This window comes from Anarhichas minor, unplaced genomic scaffold, assembly GCF_050575085.1.
Source record: "Anarhichas minor isolate MPS153535 unplaced genomic scaffold, ASM5057508v1 ptg000022l, whole genome shotgun sequence".
Taxonomy (NCBI): domain Eukaryota; kingdom Metazoa; phylum Chordata; class Actinopteri; order Perciformes; family Anarhichadidae; genus Anarhichas; species Anarhichas minor.
The window spans coordinates 390,593-397,155 of NW_027466468.1; positions in this window are offsets into that span (position 1 = coordinate 390,593).

Here is a 6,563-nt window from a genome sequence, read left to right on the forward strand (position 1 = left end):
TTTTCTCAGACGTGGCAGCGAGCCAAAATAAATAACCAGAGTGTCGGCAGAACCGCAAGAAATCCAAAACCCAGGGACCCGGCGCAGCGGCACTCACTCACAGGGCTATCAGCGAATGACTTGCTGAAATTTTAATTGTCCGAATGCATCATGTGGTTTGGAAACAAAATCAAATCAGGACGGATCATCCTTCCTCTTTGACACCCGTCCAAAGGAGAGTAGCGTTTTTGATCAGGGTTTCATTTATTTATTTTAGGTGGCTCTGATTTCAAGGTCGGGTTACACCAACTTGGGGGACAAACAGATGACATTGTATGGATAGGTAATTCAAGAGTCTGCATGCTTCGATCCTCGCAGATAAGCGGGAGATAAGAGACAGGTGTCTTGTGGAATAGAGGACATCCATCTAGAAATTCAATCGCCAAAGCTCAGTCAAAAATGGTTTCCATGAAATAAAGGGATTGATATCAATACCTTCCTACAATTAAGGAGATCAGAATTTCAAACACACGTGCTGACACATCTTCAATAAAGGATTGATATCTTTTATTCGACACTTTTTTATTCAACTTGACACCAACTTTGTTTAACATTTTATAGATACGAAGGTAATACGATTTGTTGGAACTGAGTGTGTGTGTGTGTGTGTGTGAGCGAGTGTTTTACTGTCCGCACTACGCGGCTGCAGATGCTTCCCCTCCTGTCCGGTCTCACCGTCGTATCACTTGTCTGATGTCGACACACCAGTCAGGTATTACAGCAGTAAATGTGATTAAAGAAATGCTAGAAGTAGACAGTAGACAGGACAGCTCTTGTAAGCTGTAACTCTGTGTGTGTCTATGTTACCGTGAGTGATCTGGCAGTGACAAGATTAGACGATGCACCTTGCAAAATGTTTAATTCACCAAACTTTGCTGAATACTGCAGGTTAATGTGAATAAAAGAAGAAGAAAAAAACTAAACCAGCATGTGGTTTTGACAATTCAAATTCTAACTTTTGCAAATGCACACCAGTCTCCTTCCCCCCCCCCCCCATCTTTCTCAAAAGTAAAAGCTTGCAGTCATCGAGGCTGTCCTCGAGTTGCTGAAGGTGCATTTTCAAAACACACTGGAAGTCTGTGTGAATGATGGGACGGCACGATGGTGAGCAAATATTGGAAAAAGGGTGATGAACATCTCTGACATTCAAGGTAAGGACATATGGTCAGGAAAAAAAAAAAAAATCAATGATATTCTACTCAGCAACCGTTGAGGGACAAATGGAGTGAGACCTTCTGCAGAGTCACTTGATCTTTTTTTTTTTTTAGAGCAGAAGCAGACCAAACTGATTTCTCTCCAGTAGTTTGACCGATAACAGCAAGACAATGTTCCATGACTTAAAGGAAGGTCAGAGAATAAAGAATAAGCTCAATGATTAAAATGCTACTCAACATTATGATAATTAAATGTATCTATCAATTTATAATACAACCTTTGTCCTGAGAATGACTCGTGTGACGGAATTTAATGTGCCAGCCTTTCAGGTTGTTATTAATCGTCCCGGCCATTAATAATTGGACAGTAAATATTCATTACAAGCCTCCATATCATGACATAAAGGCTATGTCTGGCCAATTAAAAATGCATAAGGAGTAATGGGGCTTTATGAATAACTTAGCAGACGTCTCTCAAATGCTGGGGCCTGGGAAAAGCAACAAAGACTTAAACAATATGACAGTTTTCTATACAACAAACTACGTATGATAGTGTAGACGCAATTCTATATCCGGATTCTTCAATAGAGCACAAGCAATGCGACATTAATTCGTCAAGGTCTTTACAGACAGAACAGCTTATCAAACAATATAATTAATACTTTACAGTCCTAATATATGCAGCGTGGAATGAGATACAACACACTGCATATACATTTTTTTTTATAAATGATGTAACTTTAATTGTATTTGCTATACAGCATTTATTTTATTGTTTAACTTATTTTTCATGCTTTCCGGTTGTTAATCCAGGTGTACTGTGGTTGCCCAGTAGATGTCAGGTTTGTATAAGAGAAGGTGTTAGAGACACCTACATGTACCTTACTGACACTTCCACACTCACTCTCATCCTTTTGTCACTTCATGCATACAGCACACTGTCCAAAATGTCGCCCAGTTGACATGGATTTTCACTCCACATATAAAAAACTAAGCTGTTGGTTCATAAAAGCACGACACAAAGATATAATAATGTGATACTTAGCCTTTCTTTTATGTCTATCTGCAAGTGAAGGTAGTGCTACACTCTCTTAATGGATACTACTGTAGGAAGATAGCCTCCTGAAAAACGAGTAATGGTTGTGAAGTGAACTAATGAATCAATATGTGCATATTACTAGATGTATTCTCAACTATGTTTACCTGAAATATCTGCCTGAGCGACAGTGAGCAACGTTTTGACATGAATTTCTCGTGAGCAACAGTAAATATAGAATGTAACTGGGTTATGTGTAAAAAGAAAACATCGTTGAATAGCGATGGCAAACGGCAAGAATACTTTTTCTTTTAAGACCTCTCAGCATCATCGGAGCGCTGCAGTCGAGGCAAGCTCAGCTTTGTAGCTTCCATTGGAAATGATATGTCGCCTGTTGCTTTGTCGTTCACAGTGTGAACGTAGCATTAGAGGTGCATGTGTGGCTCCAAAGTGGCTACGCTACTCTGCTACAGACCCATGTGAACGGATGGTCCTCCTTCTATTGGAAAGCTCCTTCTGTTCAACCTTTCTTTGTTACTTTTTCATACTCTTTAATGGACTTAAAAAGATATTTTTGGTGTTAAAAGATTCGTTAAGCTTCTCTTGAATAGCTTCTCTTGTATGTGAAAACCTACCTGGCAATAAAACAGATTCTGATTCTAAAGAGGTGATGAAGCCAAGCTTGTATATTCAGGTTTTAATTGGGATGAATTACTATTTATCCCTGGAATATGTGGCGCTTATCAAAGCCTTCTGACAAACATGTGTTTTTGACAGGGATCTGTTTATTTTCAGAACACTCAGCTGTCGTGCACACATGTCCCTTCACATTTATTTTGAAAAGGCATTGCTGTGGCACCTTGACTTGAGTGCTGAGCCTGATGACTGCCACTGGATCACAAGATAAAAACCACTCTGTGTTTTTCTGTCTTTTTTTTCTAATTTATAACGAGTTCACTCAGACCTGTCGACGCGCTCAGAGCAGACAGGTGTCCTCGATCCAAAGAGCTTACAATGACGATGCAATATTTATTGCTCTGTGGGAGAAAACATTTCAGTTAAGTTGTCAGGTGGTAGTAAGTAAGTATGTACAGGGTAGTGTTTAGTATTCCCTGTCACTTTAATCTCTGGTTTATTTTTGTAGAAATCACATCGCCTGCGCAAATAGAACGCTGTCATTTGTACCCAGGTTACTAGTATTTATTGTGTTTAAGGGGATATGAATAACCCGATTTCTCTGTGCTAATGTAAACATCATATCCAGAATATGATCACAACTAGGATAATCCTCATTAATGGGTTATTCATGTAAACACAATAAATCCTTATATGAGAAGTAGGGAATGATGATTATGATGTAGAATAATCTGACAGGGAAGTAAATCTCTTAAAAGGTGCTAAATTTGAGGGGCAAAATTTGTTTTTAGAATCCAGTCCCTCTCCCTCTGTGTGTGTGTGTGTTGTAATCCAAGTTTTTTCTGTACTTTGTTTACGTAGCCGGTCCGGCCGAGGGTGTATGTTAGCCCATGTGAGTCCCAGTGTGTGTGCCCCACTAGCTAATCTCAGCTGTTCTGCACTGCGCTCATTTGGCGGTCACCGCTGATAACGCCCAACCTACGTAGTCATCGCGCAAGCATAACGGCGAGCACGGCAACGCTGCTAACTCAGTTGTCTCCATGTTGAGAGCCATGTGGAGACAATTCCTCAATAATAGACACGCTCTGAATTTCTGAATTACGCACCTTTGAAGAGTTGCTATTTCCTAAGCTACCACAGTATAAATCACTTGGGGAGTAAAGCTATACTGTAGGAATAAAGTCCAAAATCTTACTATACTGATTTGTTGAGGCCTTTCTTAGGATGCACTGGCAATGAATAATACCCTAGCGGCGTCTGTGCGCAGCTCACCCTCGGTTTGAATGAAAGCCAAAGGCGGTCAGAACTAAATGTAAAGTATGGCCGTATGGAGTTCCCTAGCCTTCTGCCTATAGTGCAGACTAGGATATGCTCAAGCAGCCCAGACATAGATTAAGCATTATGACTTGGAGTTGACCCAGTTTGCACAAGGTTTTGTGAGGACGAGCAGAAAGCAGTGCTGAGAGCAGTCATGTGACAAGCGCTGGATGAGACTCTTCTCCAAACCGTGGAGTGTTCCTTTGGAACAGGTGGTGCATCTACTGAGCTGAACAGCGTGTTTTACGTGGCCGCTGAAAATAAACATTGACTGATCCAGAAACTTATTACCAGTGTCCGTCCGTTCGAAGACTGTTTTGTTGCAACGATGTCCAATTGAACATAACTTGTGTGTAATTGCTTTTTTTCCAGACCCCACCATTCTCTTCTGGTTCTGAGTTTTTTTTTCTATTGCCAGGTGCTACCAGGGCTCAGCAGAGATGTTATAGCTGCGCTGCACACCACGGACAGTCCTGGAACCCCGGAGCAAACCAGCGGACATATATATCACTTGACTGTGTGTCAGGACGATTACTGGATAAAGATCACAATATGACACTTTTCCTTTTCTGTGCTGGCTCAGTGAACAGAAGGAAAGCTCCTGCAGCTCAGCATGCCCCTGTCCAGGATATTGATCACAGATCTCAGACCTAAGACCTCTCAAGCCTGTTAAGGGGAAAAAAAAATCATTCTACGTTTTTCATTGTCAGAACATCACGCTAATTCTCCTTTTGGGAAGCACAGATTTCACAAATGATAATCTATTTCTACTGATTTCAGAAGAACGGCCCTTCATCTGTTTAGTGCCTCTCTTCTTCCAGTATGTTTTAACGATGCATCACCAGTTTAACAGCAGTTTCAATCAGGGATTTTGTCATTTTTATCAGTGCAAGTATAATGGCGGACTTTGTGTGCTGATCGCATGCCAAATCTTTGTGAGGAACTACAGCACATTTTCTTGAGGCCTTTTCAGGCCTTTTCTTCCTTCACTCAATGGACTAATTTTACATCTTGCTGTTTGATTCATAGATTTTATAGAAACATACACTCACTGTCACTCAAATGACACATATTTACGGCTGTTTCGCAGTAATTATGCACAGGAATGTATACAACTGATTTTGTGGGTTCTGATGAATGCTTGCTGTGGAACATTTGTGTTGAGAAGAATATTGTCGGACGGACCTCAATTTGAGCGGTTCTCCACCTGCGAAAATACATGTCTGACCAATGAAATCCTTTGTTCCAGCTGATGTGATAAATAATATTGCTGCATAATAATTAGCCATGTGCTTCTGTCTGTTGCATGGAGAATGTGTATTTTCGGAGCAATGAGCCTTGTTTTCGAGTAACAGACTGTCGGACTTATGGGCTGTTTTTCGGTCCCAGTGGACATTTTTCATACTATTGGTGTTCCGGAACAAATAAAGTACAATATATGGCCTGAGATCGCCCAGCAGTTTGGATACGATGAAGATGGTAATAAAGCGGATCTGACATTATGCAGAACGGTGTTAGACGCAACAGTTAACGTTCAAATTAAAATCAAATTAAATTTGGCGTCTGATTAGTTTACGTGTTGTGTGGTTAATGTTAGCCCCTTAGACATTCTCTGTCTGGAAAGGTTTTTGTTGTGTAGAGTGGACACGGGCGACGGGAACCGATCTGCATAGGTGTCATGCCGAAAATGTACATGCTGATATTCCATATTCCCACTTTGCACTGGTGAGAAACTGCTTTAAATTGTCAACAAATACGATGAAAAGACCAAAACTGTCTTTCAATACTTTCTGACTTTGCTACTCTCTCTCTCTCTCTCTCTCTCTCTCTCTCTCTCTCTCTCTCTCTCTCTCTCTCTCTCTCTCTCTGTGGCACTCAGTCCCAAACCCATTTGTTCCAACTCTGGATGTCAATATTTAAAAAAAGGTCACAAGTATATACTTCCATAATAATAAAAAGTTCCTTTAACAGATGGAAACTGTGGTTTTTAGCAAACATTACTCAAACAAGAGTAAATAGCGCATTTGTTTGGGACTTATTTTAGCAGCGGATTAATACATGTTTGGTGCCATAGTGAGTATTGACAAGGACTCAAAATAAGTGGGTTCACGTTGAGTGTTGTAGTTTTTGGACAACAATGGAGCTCTGTGGCACAGAGGACTAAGCTAATAGAATAACATTTGGTGGTTCCATAGGATTTGTGGACATTTAAAAAAAAAAGAAGAAGTAAATCCCTCGACATATTCATTCAGATGTGTTTTATCTTCTCTGCAAAGTTGTACACTGTTCTTTGCTTTTGGTGAAAATATGACCACTGTGTAGTGAGTATTCCCATGCACAGATTTACATGGAAGCTATACTTATGAGTTCACACCCTAACT